General features: G+C 40.9%; 1 protein-coding gene across 3 annotated transcripts in view; it reads right to left on the bottom strand.

Moving 5' to 3' along the window:
• lrrk1 (leucine-rich repeat kinase 1) overlaps positions 1 to 23,891 on the bottom strand; it is a 235,488-nt gene that overhangs the window by 203,915 nt on the left and 7,682 nt on the right. The window contains exon 1 of one of the 3 annotated variants that reach the window (XM_039794700.1): positions 16,151 to 16,933. The exons of the other annotated variants lie outside the window; for them this stretch is intronic. The gene's annotated coding sequence lies outside the window, so the exon portion shown is untranslated. Of the gene's footprint in view, positions 1 to 16,150; positions 16,934 to 23,891 lie in introns of those variants that run through there. 3 annotated transcript variants of the gene reach the window in all.

Below are 23,891 nucleotides of genomic sequence, written 5' to 3'. Positions count from 1 at the left end.
AAGCCCTTAGTTTCAAAAACGTAAGTGATATGTTAGCTGTGTGTGTGTGTGTGTGTGTGTCTGTGTGTGTGTGTGTGTGTGTGTGTGTGTGAATCACGGGAAAAGAACGAACATTGCTCATTAACTAGCTAGTAGTAGCTAGCTATGTAATGATTATGTGGAGAAATTCTGAACTTGCCTTCAACTAAGTTATGCAAGTAACGAACTAATCCTCTGAATGTAAGTTAGTTAAGTTAGTTAGCCCTTATGTTGACTAGCTAGCTGGTTTGTTCGATGAAGGCATGCATGGGGAAATTTTGTTTTCTTTTAAATTTCTGACATGGCTAAGTATGCAGGCTAAGGTGGTTTAATTTAGGCAGGCTTGTCCAAACATGTTCTGATAATATGGTCAGATGTGGCAAATGAGCTATGACGTTGAAACATGTGAACTAGTTTAAACAAGCAACATACTATTTTTTATCATGAATTGTGCAGCCACTTTGACTCTAGATTTAGCGACTTTTCAACCCTCCTTCTTTCATGAAAGAGACTAGTGACAAACTAGACTTTCTGTTGAAAAGACACCAGTATTGTCCGGCGAGCATGCAAGGTATTTCTCAGTTGTGGCCGCCAAAACAGTCCGTGACTGAGGAGCAGCTCATCCCCCCTCTGCCTTCTCCTCATCTGCAGCAGCACTGATCAGGCAGGTAGCAAGAAGGGGACGGGGTGCAGGGGCCGGTGTAGGTAGGAGAGACAACGGGACGGCGGAGAAAGCTACCTAAGTAATACTTATAATGTAATATAAATTCACATAATGAGTTTGTGATTATTTGCCCAACCGTCATTTTAATAACTAAATGAGTGTGTGTGCAATGAAGTGAGGGTTATCAGACTGACTTGCTTTATGTTTTCTTTGGAAGGATGCAGGCCTTAGTACACTAGGGAAAGGGCTGACCAATGCATTCTTTTTGATTGACATTAAATAGCCTTCCAACATAGGGCTTAGTCCTTAAATTGCATTACATTTCATGAAATAACAAGCTTGTCTGACAACACACCTATGCTATTTGTTTGTATTTTAAGCCATGCTAATGCAATATTTTTGTCTCAATTTTTTTCTTCAGAAACAACTGACCGAAGATTAATTCAGTGGCATGATTGATGCAGTGAACCTATAAGTTTTGTAGTTTTTCCTCAACAAATCAGCAGAAAGTAATAAGGCATTACAAAGTTCAGCATGGATTCAATGGAACTACTTGCCCCTTTCCCTGCATATACAAAGACTGTCCTTGCACCCTCAAGACCTAAGTAGCTTTAAAAAAAAACATTTTTTTTACAAGAGAGCTACATTCTACAAAGAAAATTTCACTGTCATTGAGCCAGTTGAGTATGTACTAGATGCTGCTCGACAGAGAACCCTTGTTTATGTTTCAATTTTACATGTTCTCACAAGAGTTGCTAAACCGAAATGATGTACTTGATAAAGTTCTACAACATCATAGCTCAGGTTCACAAACAAGCCAGTATGGATAATTTTATGACAGTTTGACACATTAAAGAGAATGAATTGCTGTCTTGTGAGGAAATTCACATTGCTCTTGGGTTGTTCATTGATGATTTCGAGGTATGTACCCCTTAGGTACCGCCAAAAATGACTACAAGGTTTGTGGTGTGTATTGGGTGATTGTTAATCTACCTTTTCAGTATAGGTCCTCTCTTTCATCTATCTATCTTGCAACACTGTGTCATAGGAAAGACATCATCACTTTTGGATATGAGAAGATTCTTGAGCCTCTGATCAAAGCTATTGCTCATGGACTCTTTGTTCGGAGACTAGGAGCAAGCGTAACTGGCACAATTGTGTATGTTTCCGCTGACAATCTTGGTGCACATTCACTAGATGGCTTCCGGGAATGTTTCAATGGAGGCAAGTTCTGCAGGTTTTGCTTAGCTGATCGTAATGATATACAATGTTGTCAAGTTAAAAGTGGAAATTTTACCCTCAGAACTCAAGAGTCCATTGATAACTGTGTGTTTGAACTGCAACACAATGAACGTTTGAAAAGCGTTGATGGTGTAAAGCGAGCTTGTCCATTGGACAGATTATGTTATTTTCAAACTGCAAAAGGATTCCCTCCAGATATCTTGCATGACTTGTTTGAGGGGATAGTCTGAGAGGAGCTTGCTCTTTGTATAAATGATTTCATGTAAGCAATTGTTGATAAACTTAACAAACCCCATAAAATACCAAAAGTTCGCTTGTCAGAGGGACCATTGGTGGCAACGGCCATGAGAATTGAACTCTGCTTCGGTTGCTACCACTCATAATCGGGCCATTTAGTTCCTGAACATAGGAAAGCATTAGGGCTGAACGATTTAAAAAAAAAGTCTAATTGTGATTTTTTTCTAAAATATTGCGATTCGATAGCAATAAATCATTGTATAGTATAGAATAGAATAGAATACACTTTATTGTCCCCGAGGGGAAATTTGTCTTGGACACAGTGCCACATCCGTTGCTTCACAACACAAACAATATGTAACATAAAAACATTCTCAAATAAAAAAATACAATACAGTAGGATAAAATCAACATAAAGTGAGATCAGCAGAGCGTCCTAAGACACAAGGACACAAAAGAAGGACACACATGACAGCACAACATCCTGAGAATTAACAGTAGGCTAATAATTAAAGTGCAAAGTGCAAAAAGGGCTGGTATATTTACTGCACCCTGCTCTGCTGGGCTAAGAACAACACAAGATTAGAACAACACAAGATTAGATAGATTAAACAAACTGTTCTTTCCTGGAGGCCAGGCCTGTATGTGATGATGAAATTAGGTGATGCATGAATTTATATGAATGACATCTTTTATTTAACTACTTCAATCACAGTAGTATATTGAGCACTGACCAAGCCTGGTGTAAACATTCATATGAAAGTCAGAAACAAATCACACTTAAGTGCAGATTGCAGAAATATAAAAACAAATGTGGCTTTAGATTATTTAATTATTATTTACTGTAAGAAACATATGTAAACATGTGGATTGCACTTTTTAAACACTTTAACTTACTAGACCGTTAAATAAGTAAAAATATATATAATCGGTGTATTTTCTTTTACAGCACACAGAGAGGAGCTGCCTCCAGCCCCTCCCTCCCCTCATGAAGTTGCGTCGTGTGCATGACAGTGTCAACGATGTTGCACTTGTTCAGAGAGGCTATCGTAGCGTTAGTAGTAGCATGCAGGTGTTGCCGTGGGATTAACTCTACTAATAAAACCGTTGAAACGACGTGGCCACGCTGCTGTGAAAGCTCCCCGAACGTCATTTATCAGAGTCTGGTTGTTACCCCTCTCCGCGGCAGTCTCCTCCGCTCCATATCTTTTTAACGGAGCTAACCGGAGCTAACCGCTAACCGGAGCTAACCGCTAACTGGAGCTAACCGCTATCAGAGCTAATCGTTGTTAACCGAGCCTTCAGTTCTGCGTGCCTGTATTCATTAAGCGCATGTATGTATAAACTACAACTCAGAATTGTTTGAATGACAGGAATCTGCTCAAGGTACGGCGTACAGTTAGCGTGCTAAGTTGAGGTTTTCTCTGCGGAGTGCAGACTGATTTGCTCTCGTGAGTCACGTGACCAAATCGCAGCCTTTGCGATTAGGAAATCGACCTAACGCAATATTATCGCAAATGCAATTAATCGTTCAGCCCTACAAAGCATGGGGCATTCTCCTGGAATTGAAAGACATTGTCAAGATCTTGTGTAGCCCCAAAGTTACAGAAGAATTGTTGTGCTACTTGGAGTCCAAAATATAAGACCATAGGAGCCAATGTTCCCTCTAAGCTGCGCGCTTGCGCAATCGCGCACCGCTCGCACATTGTCAGCGCACAAGAAAATCTATGCAGCGCATAGACTCAGTGAGTGACAGGTGTCCAGCCAATGATACGACACTGTTCACTTACGCTACGCAGCCAATCATAGCATTGACAGTGCTTGTGTATATGCCCTGCCCGCAAAATTACGAATCACACTATGACCACACCAAGACCCGCCCTACGAAGCAGCTCGATTGGTTGGGTTTAGGCATTTCACCTCGAGTGCATGGACGCCTGGCCAATTGTAGTGTGTGAATGCTATTGAAGGGCGGGTCTTGGCGTGGCCATAGTGGGATTCGTAATATCGCGCCCAGCCTATACGCGCTGTGGCACCGTGAAGGTTAGCTAGCTACCAACAGTACGGCAGAGATAAGAGACGGCGACGCAAATGCAAACCCCTTATCATGGCAAAACGAACGGGCAGTGACACATCCACCCACCAAGCCAAAGTAAAAAAGAAATGCGGTTCTTTTAAGATGGAATGGCTGTCGGAGTATGTGGAAACAGGAGAACAAGTGGTGAAACTGGGTGAGATTTTTTCTTTTTCGAGTGAGACAGGTCTGCTCTGCAAAACATGCAGCGAAGCCAAAGTAACAAGCGAGTTTTCGGATGGAAAAATGTGGACTGAATGGAAGTTGGACTACCTCAAGCGTCACATTCAGCAGAAAACTCATTTGAAAGCTGTTGGAATTGTACGGAGACTCAAGATGGGACAGGGGATTGGTACATTATTGCGGGAGAGCGCAAAAGACCGGGAGAAAAGGAACGAGCTGTTGCACAAAACAAAATCTGACCCCGAGCAAGTTAAAGTTCTCATTGACAATATTTTACTGGCCATCAAAATGAATGCATCAATTCTGTCAGTTCAACAAATCCACGATCACATGGCAAAGTATGTGAGTATACCAGAAAGCTGGCGAAGCAAAAACTATGCCTTTGAATTTGTGAACTCAATCAATGAGATAGTGCAGAATAAGACTATGTGCAGTGTTAAAAATGCACCTTGGCATACCCTGATAGTAGATGAGAGCACAGACATAACAGTACACAAAATGCTAGTCATATATATTAAATACAGGGAGGAAAATTATGTCAACTATAAAACTGTGTTTGGTGGCATCATCCAGCAGACAGCATGCACTGCTAAGGATATTGTGCAGGCAATAACTCAGTTTTACTCCAAACATGGACTGGACATGCAGAGAATGGTGATGCTGACCTCCGATGGTGCCGCAGTAATGCTAGGAAGACACAATGGAGTTGCGGCTTTGTTAAAGCGCCAAATACCACACCTAACTGAACAACATTGTGTGGCCCATAGAGAGGACTTGGGCATTGATGATGCCTGGAAAGATGTGCCTTTGATGCGAGATGTGGAAACTCTTCTTAGAACTGTATATTCCACTTTTTCTCGGTCCACTGTGAAGAGGGGCAACATGGAGGACATAGCAAAGAATCTTGATGAAGATACACTGTCATTCAGGCCTCTGAACGAAGTGCGATGGCTGTCGCGGCACCAAGCTGTCAATGCTGTTCTGAGGAACTACACTGTGCTTGAAGAATTCTGCAAAAGAGAATTCACTGATAACAGAGATCCAGTGGCAAAGTACTGCTACAAAAAGCTGAGTGATTCAAAGTTCAAGGTTACTATCACTGCTCTGGGAGATGTTTTGGGTGAGCTAGCACAACTCTGCCTCTCTTTACAAAGACGCAACCTGACTGTGATGGAAGGGCACTGCCTTGCTCGAGCAAAGATTGAAAAGTTGCGTTCCCAATACTTGAAGGAGAAGGATGTACATTGGAGTGACCGTGTCAAAGAGGCAATGGGGACCTCATCAGCTGATGGCAAAAAAAATGGGGAGATTTTTTTTTTTTTTTTTAGACAAGAAAAAAAAAAAAAAAAAAAAAAAAACTCTCTGTGATCACATGGATGCTCGTTTTCCAGAGGATGGATTAAAGGAGTGGTCTGCATTTGACATTGAAGCATTGAGCTCAGACATCAGTTTTGACTATGGATCAGCAGACATTGCCACACTGGCAAAAAAGTATGAGGCCATTCTCCACCACCCACAGTCTATGGAGGCCATTAACAGTCAATATGCTGAATTCAAGTACATAATGAAGCAAAAACTTAAACAGGGGTCAATCAGCACATTCTCAGATATGGTGGCTGCAGCACTTAGATGTGAGGAGCTAAAGGAGATCTCACAGCTTGTGGATATTTGTGCTACATTTCAAGCTTCCAGTGCAGATTGTGAAAGAGGATTTAGTTTAATGAATCACATCAAAACAGCATCCAGAAATCGTCTTGAAGTGGCACATTTGGACCAGCTGATGCGCATAAAGTCAAAGCAAGAAGCAGACGGAGCCATCAACCTGGACAAAGTGTACAACCACTGGAGAAGTGAGAAAGAAAGACAGACGTGAAAAATAAGGTAAAATTTAAGTCAGATTTGTGCATAGTCTAGTGACATTTTTTATGTATGGATATTAATCATTAAATGCTGTTACTACTAGATAATTTATGGGTAGTAGAAATGCTAATAAAAACAGTGTAATTAGATATTTTACAGACAAAGAGTTACAGGAATTTACACTGTATCACAAGCTACAGCACACATGTCATTGTGCAAAATATGAATGTTTTAATGTGAACAAAATGTTATGTCTGAAAGGTGTATATTTCTCATTTCTTCCAGAGCAGGACCCTCACCCAGGCCACAACTGGAACCTCACCCAGGCCACAACTGGACCCTCACCCAGGCCACAACTGGACCCTCACCCAGGCCACAACTGGACCCTCAGCCAAACCACAACTGGACCCTCACCCAGGCCAAAGCAGGACTCTTCCCATGGCCAAAGCAGGACTCTGCAGTGTAGTATAACATACTACACATCTCATGAACAACAAGATTTTTGTCTTTTTCATTTTAAGAGGGCCAGAGCCGGTAGCTCAGCAGTTGAGTGGTAAACCCTCGAAAATATTAAAAGTAAACTAATGGAAATTGCTGCTGTAATTTGATTATTTTAATAAGCCATGTAACTTGCTATGATCCCAGGTGTTGAACAGGTATGATACCGGTGTGTGGCCACAGCGTGCACAACTGATGTTGCTCACAGTGATCCTTAGTGTGCTCAGGGAGCTTGTGTGTATGCCCAGACACATGAAAAATTAGAGGGAACATTGATAGGAGCTTACTCCTGGAGGTTTTTCCTGACTACAGGTTGAAACCGAAACACCATTTCATAGAGCATTATGCGCACCTTATCAGGTGCTTCGGCCCTTCAGTTGACTTTTGGACTATCCAGTTTGAAGCTAAACAGTTACTTCAAGAAGGTTGTGCAAGATGTGAACAATTTCAAGAACATTCTGCTCACTCTATCCACACACCATCAGCTTCTTCTTGCCTACCATCTTAGAATGCCAAGTGTTTTCAAACGTGACTTGGATGTGTCTAGGAGTTTTCTGTGAAGACCGCCATTCAACAGAAATACAACACAGTGAAGTCTGTTGGTCTTACCTCAAGTGTGATTTTACCTTGTACAAAATATTCTGAGGGCATGGTTGTATCTTTTGGACATACATGTGGGCTTCCTGACTTTGCTAAAAAAGTCAAAATACTAGAAAAGTGTCATTCATTGTCGAACGTTTCACAGCCTGGTATATTGACCACCTCAGATGCTATGAACTATGCAGGAATGAGACCTTGAACTCCATTGTAGACCCTCAGGATCTGAATACTACACTCCGCTGTCATTATACACCATCCAAGGACAACATTACGTTTCTGCAAAAGCTTTTCTACTTAAGTAAGGTAAGTATTAATTTGTTGTTAAGTCTCCTTTATTGATAACTATTCAGAGCTGTGATCCTGTCAGGATTCACACACAATGTGTTGTCTGTCTACCAATTTATTGTTTATTCTTTGGTTCTTCTAGCTGTTACGCTGATTAACTTTGTAACAATTTGCTCTTGGGAGATTACTGCCGATATCAGTCATAGTTTTGCCTGTTGATGCATATTGAACATCCTACATGCACGCTTAGTTTTATCTTGAAACCTATTTGTTTTGTCTCTCTGTGTCACGACTCTAGGAACTATGCTGTTTCATGTAATCCTTGCACCACATGACATTAAAAGACATCAAATTGAAAGTGTTCCGGAAACACTTGATGCATTCATCAACATACTGGAGAGAGAACTAAGTTTGGATGCAATGCTGATTGTGCAGTTTGAAGACCCAAATTTCGGAAATGAGTTAGGCAATTTGACCAACATGTCCGACCTGCCAGAGGAGAGAGCTACTTTGAGGATTTTCCAGAAGCATGTCCCAGAGCCCTCAAATGAACAAGAGCCCTCGAATGATGACCAGGTCTCTGATTCCACACTGGACACACTGGATATTGCTAGCTTGCCATCAACCTCATCAAGGATCTTAAAGCCAGGTGGTCAGTCTTGTTCACAGAGCAACAGGTTAGTGTTATTTCTACTTTATGTATTATTAAAGTGATTTGTATTACATTCTCTCTTTGATTAGATTCTGTTTTTATATTAATAATATTAATAGTTTGTCCTTGATTTTTATGCAGATTGAAGCAGAATTCAGGCGGATTATCTCCATGAACCTGAAGCAGCTATTTTTTGACCACCTAGATAAGTTCGTCCCCAGGTTCCTGCGTCTGTACAGACAGAGACTGGAGAAAGTCAAGGAACTTCAGCCTTTTGTTGAATCTCTAGATGATGTAAGTAATAGTTTCCTTGCTGAAAGCCTGTTGACTGTCCTTTTAGGCCAAGTCTTTTCACTTGACAGTCATATTCGATAACACCTTTTGCAGACCTGTCAACCTTGAAGAAATGTTATGAGTACAACCCCCGTGTGCACCTATGAGATACCCAACACCATACTACATAATATAATTTCACCAATCAAGACTTATTAGTTACTCCATAACCATATACAAGTAGATCATAAATGTTATACAATTACTGCTATCACTCCTAACATTGAATTGGAAACAAACTGTTGTACAGGAGGCGTAGCCCTTGGAAACTTCTTCCACCTGAAAATATTATTTTATATATATATATATATATATAATATATATATATATATATATATATATATATATATATAAATATATATATAATATATATATATATATATAATATATATATAATATATATATATATATATAATATATATATAATATATATAATATATATATATATATATAATATATATAAATATATATATATATATATATATATATATATATATATATATAATACTGTGTAGAGGAGTGGATGAATGGCTGTATGTGTAGTGAAACTACTATACAAATGTTTTCTTGTATCCTGTCCAATATTTTGTGCCCATATATTATTTGTTAGTCTAACCAACAGGAGGCAGAGAGAGCTAATAAATATGCCTAAGTACTTCTGTGTTAAAGATGAGAGTCAGACCAGGTTAACACAGTCTTCTTCTGATTACTGAAGGGAAATTAAGTAGTCTAAGATTTACTCATAAAGGAACTTTAAATAGGCCTAAAGCAACTACTAAAAAAACACAGATTGAAGCCTGACAGATACACAGTTATAGGCTAATAAATAACATGGGTCAGATATTTTCAGATACGTAAATAAAATTTTACATGGGTGACATTGCATTATGTCAGTTGCCATCACATCACATAAATAGCCTAACTGTTACCTTTATCTTACGTTAATCAGCACCTGGCCTTTCTAAAACCTTTTCTTTTTCTAGCCATTCCACCACTTTTCTAACTGCCCCCAACTAATGGGAAGGATGGCAGGTGTGATAGGCTAGCCTATTGACACCAGTGTTGGGGAAGTTAATTCCAAAATGTAATACATTATTGATTACTAGTTACTGTCATTTGAGAGTAATTAGTTATATTACAATATTACTGTTTCTGAATTATAATGACTACTTTTGCGTTACTTTTGAGTTACTTTCACCAAAATAAAAGCGGAAGTATTCTTGGCAGGTAGCATGTGAATTTCACCACGGGGTCAACAAAGTCTCATCTTCATCATCATCATAAGAAATCGTTCCAAACCTTTTTTCAGGCGGTTCAGCCATGGCATGCAAGCCTACAGTTATCCGGACAGCCTGGCTTGCTGAGGTACTGAATTGAATTAAACGTGCAAAGCATTTGGCTAGGAGGGGCAAGTGGGCGGAGGGTTAAAATGCAGTGCTTTGATTGGCCGAAAGCTTTTTACTCCACTGCTCAGCGGCAGAATCAACGTCATAGATGTAGATTGCATAGAAACTGAAACCGGAGAAATGCAAGATGCAACAAAATGCGTACCTAGAGAGCAGCGAATCGTACAAGCGTACTTAAGGGTCAAAATGCGTGCCGAGTACGAAAAATGCGTACATGTTGGCAGGTCTGCTTTTGAGCATCTATTTCAGATTAGTAAGTGCAGGTGCCTATCAGAATGAAGGGAGAATATGCCCATTAAACTACAAAAAAAATACATAAATAACATGATGACATTGTCAGAGTAAGAAATAATCATTTTTATCTTAAGTATGACTTTGTACTTCAAATGTTGACTTCATCAAAACAGCCACCTTTTGCAAGTTACAGCCTTAGCACAATAGAGGCAGTTTGAGGGTCTTGCGGACCATCAGATTATCCAGAAAAAGTGACCACTAGAATGCCTAAGGTATTCTAGTCTGTGATTGCTGCAAAAAGTGCCCATTTTGATGAAGGCAAAATTTGAAGTACAAAGTCATAATTTACATTAAAATCATTATTTCTCTGACTCTGACAATGTCTTCATGTCTTGTTCATAGCAATATTTGCTATATGACTAATCTCATGTATGTTTTCTTTTAAAACAAGAAAAGTGATCTCAAACTTTAAAAAAAAAAAAAAGGTAGTGTAGATGTTGTGTACATTTTGTTTTTACTTCTGCAGCACTGATGTGCTTTCTGGTCTGTATCGCTCTTCTGTTGTCCAGAACTCAAATCAACAGAAGAGAGTTGTTCTCCTTGGCCTGGCCCATTTCCTGAAAGAGGATCCCTCCCAATTCTTCAAGATTTGTAAGGTATGTGAGGAATCAATGCCCCTCTGGAATCCATATCACTTGCTAATCTCGATCTTTTTGATAGTGGTTATAGGATAGTTATAGGATATCTAGAAAATATGTCTTGTTATAAGAATCCAGACATGTGGAAAGACATCTGCTTAAATGGAGGACAAGTGAATTATTCAAAGTTGCAGTGACGGGATTCCTTGCTCAATTAATTTGAAATTGTAATGTATTTGAATTTCTTCTGTTTACATAGGTTTACATTAGTTTGCATCAGACATTTTTATACCCAAGTTTGCTATGCATCTTGAATTTTCATGTGTTGAGGAATTAATGCTGATTTGTAATCTATTCTTATTACTTTGTTGTGTCATTAGCCAAACGAAGAGAGTGAGGCAGTGAAAGGAATGAATGTCGGAATCTTGGTGGTCACAGAGGAGGATCCTCAACGCCCTGTCCCCAAGGAGATGATTGATAATGCACTGATTCTGGAGGAGCTAATCGTTCTTTGGGACCTGAAGGATGTTCCCAACACATTCGCCCTGCTGATGGGTCTGCTCTACGTGTTCAACAACCATTACCCAAAAGGGCTCAAGTACATGTTCGAGGTAATACAAAAGGTGATAATGAACATTGGTGGAGACCTTTGCTCTTCAAGAGTTAATGGACTCCGGAACAAGCTCATGTCCAAGAGCCTGTGAAATAAAAAATTGCAGTGATTATCATGTTGCTTTGTCAAGCATTGCATGTTCTGGAAAGCACACAGTTATGTATATGTGCGGTTGATGGATAGATGGACTAGGTAGTCCAGATAGTTTTCCCTAGCTCTCAAAGGAGAAAGCTGTTTTATTGGCTATTTACTTTGGAGTTGCACACCTACTCCCGTCTTTTAAGTTTGCTAAACCTTTTATCAACACATGCACTTGGACCATCGTTACCAGTAAGGTCAGTTAGAGGGATGAAAAGGAGATAAATATTGCCTCGTTTGTTTTCACACACCCATATTACCTTTTAAAACTATCCTCTTCATTTTCCAAGCATCACATGTTCTGGATAGCACTATGTTATGCATATAGCCTATGTGCTGTTGATGCTGAGATGGACTAGACAGTCCTAATAGCTGTTGATAGTGGCGCATATGTCATCTTTAATCTGGGTAATTTAATTTCGCAGCGCAGCAATAGCGGCCAGTCCGGTTTGGTGGGTCTGCCTCCTCACTCAGGTTGTTGGGCTCCACCACCACAGTTGAGTCTGAGGGTTGATCGAGGCCTGCTTCTTGCTGGTCATTCTTTTTGGGTTTTGCCTTTTTTGACATCGTTCTCTCTTTTTAGGTTTAATTTCCCACTTGCTTCTGTCTTCTTATGTCACTCCAAAGCACTTTTAGGCGGATATACAGGTGTTTAGTGTATTAATAAAAGAAAAAGTTACTGGAGCTATGTAAAACACGTCTCACTCCTCCATTGCTCAACAGCGCCCCCCTTGGTGTCGTCACTAGATGAAGCAGCAATCTCTTAGTATTTATTTTGTAGGCGATCTCTTTTACGTAAATGTGACTTTTTTTTTGTTGTTTTTTTTTTATTGAGAGGAGTAAAGCATTATACAATGAAACCATGAAAGTTTAATTTTTTTCCTCCTGTTTTTAACTATAATGAACCCCCAAAACAACCTTTCCCTGGGCAGCTTAAATACAACAGAATAAAAATGCATCTGGTTACAAAGACAGAATATAACCATTAAGTCACTACACCATTTCAAGGCATGTACCCATGCATACCAATCAAAACAAAAGTACTGGTGACAAAAGTATCATTATTACAGTATAAATGCATACAAAAATAATAATAATATTTTTTCCATTCTGTGAGACAAACTACACTAGGGTCAAAACAACAAATAGTGTCACAGAAAGGTATAAAGAGAGAGATACATGGAAAATAGGTTAACTGGGTAATTCTTTCAAATTTTTTAAATATGACAAAATTAGGTTCCCATTTCAAATAAAATCTGTCCACAGATCCCTTAAATGAAAATTTTATCTTTTCTAATTTTAAAAAGAACATCACATCTTCTAGCCAAACTGTTGCAGATGGTGGGGTAGGGGATTTCCAACTTAACAAAATTCTTCTGCGGGCCAATAAGGAAGTATAAGCAATGATGTCCCTCTGGGTTGCAGTTTAAAGGGGTGATAGAATGCAAAACCGATTTTACCCTGTCATAGTTGAATAACGACAGTTCGGTGGGTAAATAGGACATACATAGAAGCTCAAAATCCCATTGACACCCCTTTACTATGAAAATCTCATATTTTGAAACTGCCGCTGAAAACGGGCGAATCCCAACAAAGCTGGAAGTTGACGTCAACCTCCCAAAAACCGGAACCTTTGTCAGCCCTTGGGTGTATTAAGAGAACAGTCACGCCCCAACATTTACATAGGCTACACAACTGACCTGAGATCAGGTAGTTTTCTGAATCTAGCTAGGTCACGCAGATCTCTGTTATTCCATTACAAAATTCAATTCTGAAACTTTTTTATGCGAGAAATCAACCATATAAAGCTCAAATATTGGCCGCTTTACGAAAATGGATGGCTATTTGCAAATTTTCTCCGACTGTGTGTCGGAGTTTAGTGCCGGTGTTGGTGCTGCCTGGGTTGCTGCCCTGACCGCAGTGTCAGCGAGCTTGTTACGCCCGCAATCTTTTACCGCAGCCCGCAGGTTCCAGTTAATCTTATAATGGGTATGTGTGTTGAGTTATTTAAACAAACAATCGGGAAATAAACGCCTCTTGTCCCGGCGAGTCTCATTGATAGAGCCACGGTGAGATGGAGTCCATCAATGAGAGCTAGCTAGCCTCCTCCTAACTCTGACATTCACAAAAATACATTCAATTGAAATCCGAATCGGACAAGTGTTAGCTAAGCTTTGTAAGACCTTGAGGAACCTATAATATTCATGCCGTGGCGAAATTCAAACTGTAAATATACTTTAGTTATGCGGAAAGTGAGCAAGCTGCGATATTTCCCCATTGTAATGAATAGGCCATATAGCAAGCAGCTGCTCCACTTACAAAGACGCTTATGCGTTCATAAAAATGCCTTAAAATCAAATCGGACACAGCGCTAGCTTTATAATACATTGGGGAATGATGTTATATAAAGTGGCGTGCGAAATTCAAACTGTAAATATAATTTACTTATGACGAAAGTGTAGCTAGCTAGCTGCGGTATTTCCCCATTGTAATGAATGGGACATATAGCAAGCAGCTGCTCGTCCTACAGAGACCGCGTTCATAAAAATGCCTTAAAATCAAATGCACAACGGTTAGCTTTATAAGACATTGGGGAATGATGTTATATAAGTGGGACGCATTCAAACCGTAAATATATTAGTTATGCCGGCAGCTGGCCGCGGGCCCGTAGTGCAGTATCCACAAAGGGTGACTTTGCGCTGGGTATGGAGCCCAGCAGGCTGCCGCTTTCTCGTCAGACTGTGTGGAGCTCCTAAAGTCCGACATGTCTTACCAAATTTGCAATTAGCCATCAATTTTTGTAAACCACGGCCCATATTTCAGCTTTATATAGTTGATTCTCGCTTAAAAAAGTCTCAGAAGTGAATTTGGTAATGAAACATTGCAGTGTCTGGAATATGAGATTCTGTCGCTTCTCTAATGTATGTGTATTGGGAATTCGCTCAACCAATCAGCGCGCGTCTCTAATGTCTGCGTATGGCAAGTCGCTCAACCAATCAGCGCGCAGCTCATCTAAATATTCATGACCATACCATATTTGGAAGAAAAGCTCTTGTTACAAATAGGGCCAAAACACAGGGATGCATAAGGGCCAGTAAAATATCAACCAGGCCATTTTCAGCCCAACCAATGTTACATACCCCATTAAGAGACCATAAGGAACAGTGTGAAATACCCTATATAATCATTCTATCACCCCTTTAAGGTAATTGTTATAGTGTCACTGGGAGATCCAAAAATAGCTATTGAAGAACAAGGACGCAGTGCCACCCCAAGGACCTCACTGATAGTTTTAAAAACCAATTCCCAGTAATTATTTAGAGAGGAGCAAGACCAAAATGTGTGCGTTAGACTGGCTGGGGAGAAAGAGCATCTATCACAGGTTGCATCTAACCCGGGATATATTCTCGCTAACCATTCCTTGCTCAAGTGAACCCTGTGAAGCACTTTAAATTGTATGAGCCCTAACCTAACAGAGGATGATGATGAGTGGACCCTTTTGAGCGCCTCCCTCCTAAAAGCCTCAGACAACTTTATGCCCAGTTCATCTTCCCATTTGGATTTAATTTTATCCAGGTCGTACCCTTTCAAAGACATGAGCTGGGAATACAATCTGGAAATCAATCCCCTATCATTAAAGTTAAGAGTAAGACTGTCTAAGGGCGAGGTAGGGGGAAAATCAGGGAAGGGTGGAAACTTGTTCTTAACAAAATTACGAATCTGAAAGTATCTTAAAAAAAATGGCTTTGTGGGAGGTCGAACAGTCTGCAGAGGTTCTCGAAACTGTTCAATATGCCTTTAGTATATAAATCTTTGATGCATATTAACCCGGAAGTTGTAAATGTGACTCTTGTATGAGCGCTACATTTATATTCTTTCTTCTTAAGTAGTCCAGGAATTTAGCTTGTTCGATCGGCCAGTTTAGCCCCCTGATGTTAACTGAAAGGATTGAAAGTTCAGCCATCTTCAAAATATACACGCATACCTGTCTTGTGTACCCTACCGGAATTTGCTGATAAATATGTAGCAAAGGGTGAACTGTTGGATCTGAGCAAGGTGTGGTAAAAACATAAAAAATAAATCCCCTAACCCTCTGAGACCGCAGACCCCATCCCCTATCTGTAAGATACGTGGCCACATCAAACGCAGCATGCATAAACTCCAGCCCACAATTACCCCTCCTGTTTAAAGTCACAAGTTGAAACAGGTCTGATGAACTTCTTATGCTAAACATGAACGGTGTTACAAAAACTCTAGAACTAGGTCTCAACCAGCTATCAAATTCTGAAATAAGCTATGTGAAAAACACACCAATCTAGTTGGAGTAACATACAGACTGTAAGCTGAACAGTCAGCATCCATCATGTTCTTTCAGTCTGGCTAAATGTTAACAGACTATAAACTAAACATCCAGCATTCATCATGTTCTTACAGTCTGGTTAAATGTTCCTTTAAAGCTTGGCCCCAAAACTTACATACAGTGTCCTCAAGTCAAACTTGGCACCGTAGCCCAGATACCGCTAGTCCACAGCCTCGGCCCCGCCTCCAGCACCAGACGCGAAGTCCCCCCGCCGTCCTCTGGCTCCGTCGTCGGCAACAAGCCCCGGTGCATAGCGGCCTGTGTGGATGTCACGTCGTCTTCCATATCCAACTCCCGACAGAAAATGCCCGCATCTGTGGCTGTAGTGAAGGTGAACTCTATCCCTCCGTGGGTCATTCTTAGGGTGGCCGGGTAGATGAGCGAGTCTGAGATGCCTTTAGCATGTAGCTCGTGTTGTGCCCCTTCAAGCTCCCGATGCCGCTGGATCGTGAATGTGCCGCAGTCAGGTTGCATCGGATCACGTACCGTTATTTCCTGCATCTCAGGCTCTGCCCCGATGTGTTGTGGCGAGGCTTTAATTTCCGTTAGCGCTCTCTTCACTGCATTGTAGACCACTGATTCAAGCACACTTTGTTGCTTTTCCAAGACCTGAGCGATCAAGTCCTCCATGTTGAGGACTGCGCTAGCATCAGTTGCTAGGTTAGCCACCGCTCTGTTAGCTGCCACCATGTTAGCAGATTTCTCTATCCGAGTAGATAGTTTAGACGACAACGACACCTGCTTTGTTGTGCTTGCAGGCCTTTCACTGAGTCACTGTGATAACAGATAAACCGATTTGGCGTTGAAGAAAAAGGAATAGACCTGGTTTTTCAATGAAATGCAGAGTAATGTGGGTAAGGAGCTTTCGTTTTCTGCGGCCACTGTGGTTGCTCGTCACGTGACTTCTCCATACTGGACCAATTTTAAAGATTGTTGTCAATCACTTCACACAAAAACATAGGAAAACAGGGTCCAAGTAGAAAAAAACTGTAGTTACCCTTTAAGACACAGTGGCTTCATCTGTTGTTAACACTGTCAATAAAGTGAAGGTGTGTTACAACGTGGAGACTGGAAAGCACACTGAGTCTCACGCACACAGCACACCTTTTTGTTAACTCAAATCACACATTTACGGTTATGTAATCGCACAGAGTGACATCACAATTGCGATTAGATTAATAGTGCAGCCCTACTGTACAGTATTGGCTGGAAGTCCCAGGGTCAAAGTGGGAGGCAGAGCAAAGACTTTCCAGACTGATAAAATGCTGATTGTTAACAAACTGGACATCGTGGTGGTCAACAAACAGCAGAAGAAGAAGGCAGTTGTGATAGATGTAGCAATCCCAACATCTGCACATGTATTTTGTTACTCTACTCTTTCTTATTTCTATATGTACAAATAAACTAACATTTATCTAATAAAGCGGGACGCCTCTGTGTGTATGTATGCATGTCTCTGCGTCTGTCTTTGAAATATCTCATGAACCGTTCAGCCCATCTCCTTCACACTTGGTTTCCTGGGTACCAATGAACTTGGGGTGTGGATTTTGGAGCAATTTGGACAGCATTGGATATTGATATTAAAAATAAAAATAAACGGCTGAACAATAAGCTTATGGTGCAGCACTCAGCAGACTGTTGACACGCTCTGGGCAGCAGCGGGGGTGGGGGGGGTTTACAGGCTGCGACAGCAGTTCACTTTTTGCTGCAACGTAACATGATTGCTGGATATAACAAGCAAACTTTTCTTCATGTTCCTGGAGCACGAGCGGATAGTTGACAGGAACATCACAACTGTTGTGCTGAATGAGGTTGGAAAAAGGCGCTGCGTAACTCTTTCGCTAAGAGTAAACTCAATGAAAAGCCATTTGCCAACAATATCAAACAAAAACCAGACACAATAGCGTATTAAGTTGCTATGAGCTGAACATTCACCACTTCTCGACAGGGTTGTGCAATGCTGAAGTGTTAAATTAGTTAATGATAATATGAGACGAGACAACACCACCCTCATTAAAACGCTGACTGTGGTGATATCAACATGCAATATCGTTGACTAAAAATCCGACACTAAAATGTTTTTTACCCGCGCACGCACACACGCACGCATTGATTGGCTCTCATAACTGTCCGGGTGAGTAGCGCACTGCCATGAGTCCATGAGGTAAGTCCATGATTATTCCACATTTTCACTGTGATATTTTGTTCAGTCCACCACAACCACCCTCTCAACATCATCACACCACAGGACTAAAACTGGATTCATATTTTCCATACTGGAAATGAGGAAATGTGCAAAAGCTTTTGCGTGCAAGAATGTATTTATAAGGTGCAAATAGCATTCAGCACAATGTACAAAATTTACACTTTTATTACTTATTTTATCTTTCTTTTTTATTATTAGCCTAGTTTTTCTGCATGACAGGTGTGCATATATGTTGTGTTGATGTGGGAGCAAATTGTATAATGTTAAATGACAATAAAGGTATTCTATTATTACTGCACTATAATGTGAGAGTTATGTCTGCTTTTCAGTTGTGTGTCATGTAGTGCTGGGCGGTATACCAGTTTAAACCATATACCACTATTCATTTCCAGAATTATATGAATTTTGCATTGCTGCGGAGAGCGAAATGGGTGATGTAAGCTGCGATTGAATTGAGAACTGGACAGTGTGGCCTACTCTTCTCATGGTAGTAACTTCATAACACAACAATGAATCACCCACAACTAACTCTCTTTAACAGTGTAAAACACCATGGCACACAACAATTTGTAACACTAATAATTGTACATTTACAACTTTTCCCGTAACATTGTAGCTGCTAGCTAGCCAGGTGGCAAAACACTCTGTTAAGTCTGTTAAAGGGAGAGGCTCCGGTCGCTACTGTACATTCAAGAACAAAGAATAAAGATAGAGGATGAAGAAAGACCGGAGAAACAGCAGAAAAACATGTGCTCAAGAAAGGAGTTGTCTGCTGTTCAGAGTTAAACAATTTTTTTTAATCCAACATAATTTAGCCACTGTTGTTGCCGGTGTTCTGGATTAACTGCTGTTTGAAACATCTGGTGATAGAGGCAGATGTGGTGTACGTGTGGCCTTTGAGGACCCATTGACGACTGACCAGGAAATAAACATGCTGATCGCTTCGCCTCCATTTCACATTCATTTGTCAGTGTCTTGTTAAAACTTGACCATAGAAACGCGTTGCTGAGCATTCATTCTGGTCCCGACAGACATGCATGCAAACATTAGCCGTTGTCGTTACGAAATATCATACATTGGCTGGCGAGTGTGTCATTCACTGCAAGCCACAGAAACACCCAGATCGACTTGTGACATTTAGTAAATAATTCACTGTCAAAACAACACTGTATGTATCTAAAATATAAGCAAACTGGGGTATTATATATTGTAGCCATACAATATAATGCTATACTATATAATAGAGATTCACAATATATTTCAACAAGACGTTTCTAGCTTGCGACATATAAACCCACTGAAATCAACTAGCATACTTAACAGTACGCCACCTGTAAACGTGGGCCAAATTTACTCTGCCAAAATTTAAGATCAAATATGCAGCAAGCTCTGTGATTTGTTACACGGTACATTACACCTACTCATTACTGTGACTGAATGAAAGACAATGAGCAGTATTGATTCAGAATCAGCTTTATGGGCCAAGTGAATGTGCAACACAATCCAATTGTTACTAGTCATTATTGTAATGTCAGATATAAAAAAAATGAAGGTTACACTTGACTTGAAAGTATCTACATAAGAGTGACATGACACTGTCATGAATGGGTCATAAACGTTTATGACATAACACTTCTATTAGTAAGTATCATTCGGTTTTTGTCATGACAAGTTAGGGTTAGGGTTCATGTGTTCAAGTAAAGTTACCAAAATGAAAAACATATCCATACTACATTTGTGGATATTTTGACTAGGCACAGTGACATTTTTAAATTACACTATATCTGGAATGTTTTTTTCATTTTGGATACTGAAATTAAGATTCTATTAACAATTGGATTGTAGATATCTGAATTGTAGTGTTTCCTAATAATTATATTGCAGATATCCAGACATTCAATAACATAAGATAAACTTGATTGATCCAGCTTGTTTGTTGTTACAGCTGCTCAAAAGTTCAAACACAACAGAATAGGCACAACTACACATTAAATAAAAGTAGAACAGAAAAACTATATAAAATGTATAAGTAATATAGTAATATGTACACTATGAATACAGACAGGTATATATGCTACAGATGAAATAAGATGCAGATAAATAATAATAAGAAATCTGTCACAATCAATCATTAATCACTTACTTTCACTGTATAATATATCTCACTATCTCTTACCAACTCCTCACAAACCCACTAACTTGTGACATGTTAAAGATATAGCCTAATGATAATTTTTGTTGTCTACACCTGGGCGCCATTATCCAACTCCTGCCACCCATCTTATCTGGATAAATAAGTAGGCATAATATAGTATAGAATTGTGATGAGCGTAGCTTTTAACATAACATAGCTATAGTATAAAGTCTACAGAAATATAATTACATTACTGTTTTAAAAGCCTATAGATGTAACAGTATAATCTGAGCAGATCACATTTTGCCACAGCTGACAGCTGTCTCCACGCTGCATTCAGCTGGGTGTAAACACCTCATACGTAGTTTATGTTTTACTTACAGGCTGTATTAAAATATCAACAGGTCTCAATACACTTAATCCAGTTGTACTAAGAACGAAGACTGACAATGTAGGTGGCTGTGCCGATGCCTGTTCACAATTGGCTACTGGAAACTTCAGTGTTTTTTTCCAAAACCTTTCCGTTATCAGTGTTATATTTGTACCATATCATTCCGTTATTAATCTGACTTCAAGTCGATTTGAGAACTGTTTATGCTTTCATACAGAAAATGAGTGAAACATACTTTCTGAGGTGTTCACATGTAACGTTTGTGGAGATAGCTTTAACAATTTGGTCAGATTAATTTGTGACACAGCTTCCATCCACTGTCAATTGTGTTTTATATTGAATTCTATGGATACGCATCACTCTCATTACTACGATAAGTCTACACTAAACATTACTACTCATTTTACAAATTTGGACACGACTGCCCCCGCCACGCTGCTGTTTTGTCTTGACTGACTTCAGTTTCAACGGGCACAGTATCTACATGCTTGGCGTTTCCAGTTAAACGTCAACGGGTTATTTGTATGAGTTCACTCCAGGCTTTGAACGCCTCCACGTGCCTTTTTTTTACGTTAATCTTGATCGCTATAAATATGCTAGTACAGTCAATAGAAAAAAAAGAAAAAAAAAACGTGCCGAATTGGTGCTAGTAACACAGCTGCTGCAGCTACAACTACTCCAACTTAGCTAAAACGGCAGTTGTGGGGGGATTATCTAAAGAGTGCCTTTGTGCCTCTTAACAGACACAAAATACAATTCAAATGTCTGCGCAACATGAACAGGGCCCTTACGTGACAACAAGATGCATTTTCAACTCAGACATCCTGCAGGTAGCTAGCTCGCCCTGCCGTCTGGCCGTCAGTGTATTCAGCCAGGCTTCCGGTGATAATCAACACGCAGCAGATCCGTGTGTAGTTGTAGCTCATCCATTTTGTGTGTGATCGATCTGACATTGGTGAGTAGGAGGCTTGGCATTGGCGATCTGTGTGATAGTTCCCTTAGCCGGAATAGCAGGCCCGTCTGGCGTCCTTGCTTCTCCCTGCCTTCGTCGCCTGCCTTCGGCCGACAACAATCCACCAATCTACCTGTGGCCAAGGTAGTGTTATCTTACAATTATTTTGTTTTCTTATCTTGTTTTAAGTTGTTGGTATGTATTTATTTTATTTAAATTTATTTTACTACTTTGCACAATAAAATATTTTAGATTCTGTAACATGTTTCATGTATTCTCCTTCATATAGTTTTTATAAGCTTTTAGTAAACATGATGACATTAAAATGTTTTTTATATTCCATGTACTCTGACAGTAGAATAAGCCATTACACAATTTTTTTTGTCAGCACTAGTGTCATGCACCTTTCGACACATCACGTCCAAATTCACCATTAATGCTTCTGGGGCTCCAGCCTGAAATGTTTTCTCAAAAGCCCAGAATCTTTTAAAGGGGTGATAGAATGATTATATAGGGTATTTCACACTGTTCCTTATGGTCTCCTAATGGGGTATGTAACATTAGTTGGGCTGAAAATGGCCTGGTTGATATTTTATTGGCCCTTATGCATCCCTGTGTTTTGGCCCTATTTGTAACAAGAGCTTTTCTTCCAAATATGGTATGGTCATGAATATTTAGATGAGCTGCGCGCTGCTTGGTTGAGCTTTAGCCCCGTACACACACGTAGAGACGCGCGCTGATTGGTTGAGCGAATCGCCATACACACGCATTAGAGGTCGCGTGCTGATTGGTTGAGCGAATCCCCAATACACACACATTAGAAACGCGACAGAATCTCATATTCCAGACACTGCAATGTTTCCTTACCAAATTCACTTCTGAGACTTTTTTTATGCGAGAAATCAACTATATAAAGCTCAAATATGGGCCGTTTTACGAAAATGGATGGCTAATTGCAAATTTGGTAAAACTGTAAGTCGGACTCGTTTCAGGTGAGGGTTGGCCTCCGCCAGGGCTGCGCTTTGTCACCAATCCTGTTTGTAATATTTATGGACAGGATATCGAGGCGTAGTCGGGGTGGGGAGGGGTTGCAGTTCGGTGGGCTGGGGATCTCATCGCTGCTCTTTGCAGATGATGTGGTCCTGATGGCATCATCGGCCTGTGACCTTCAGCACTCACTGGATCGGTTTGCAGCCGAATGTGAAGCGGTTGGGATGAGGATCAGCACCTCTAAATCTGAGGCCATGGTTCTCAGCAGGAAACCGATGGAATGCCTTCTCCAGGTAGGGAATGAGACCTTACCCCAAGTGAAGGAGTTCAAGTACCTTGGGGTTTTGTTCGCGAGTGAGGGGACAATGGAGCGGGAGATTGGTCGGAGAATCGGCGCAGCGGGTGCGGTATTACATTCCATCTATCGCACCGTTGTGACGAAAAGACAGCTGAGCCAGAAGGCAAAGCTCTCGATCTACCGGTCAGTTTTCGTTCCTACCCTCACCTATGGTCATGAAGGCTGGGTCATGACCGAAAGAACGAGATCCAGGGTACAAGCGGCCGAAATGGGTTTCCTCAGGAGGGTGGCTGGCGTCTCCCTTAGAGATAGGGTGAGAAGCTCAGTCATCCGTGAGGAGCTTCGAGATGGCCCCGTGCTCCGCTGCGTTGAAAGGAGCCAGTTGAGGTGGTTCGGGCATCTGGTAAGGATGCCCCTGGGCGCCTCCCTAAGGAGGTGTTCCAGGCACGTCCAGCTAGGAGGAGGCCTCGGGGAAGACCCAGGACTAGGTGGAGGGATTATATCTCCAAACTGGCCTGGGAACGCCTCGGGATCCCCCAGTCGGAGCTGGTTAATGTTGCTCGGGAAAGGGAAGTTTGGGGTCCCCTGCTGGAGCTGCTCCCCCCGCGACCCGACACCGGATAAGCGGACGAAGATGGATGGATGGATGGTGTGTCGGAGTTCAGCTGCCTGTGTTGCTGCCTCGCCGCCCGGCCTGCCTTCCTCCACAGACCCCGGCCTGCTGTGAACTCGATTGAGCTCCGGCACAGCTGCTGCAGCCCACAGCACCTCATACCCGCGCAAAGTCACCGTTTGGGCTAATGGACTAGCTACCAAACACCGCTGCCCTGACAGAGCTCCAGGGCCTGCATCTCCTCTCTTCCTGCTAGCTAAATGGCCCGTGTG

This window comes from Perca fluviatilis, chromosome 3 (genome assembly GCF_010015445.1).
Source record: "Perca fluviatilis chromosome 3, GENO_Pfluv_1.0, whole genome shotgun sequence".
NCBI classification, from domain to species: Eukaryota; Metazoa; Chordata; class Actinopteri; order Perciformes; family Percidae; genus Perca; species Perca fluviatilis.
Note: the sequence above shows the minus strand (reverse complement) of the source record. Positions and strands in the feature narration are given on the sequence as shown.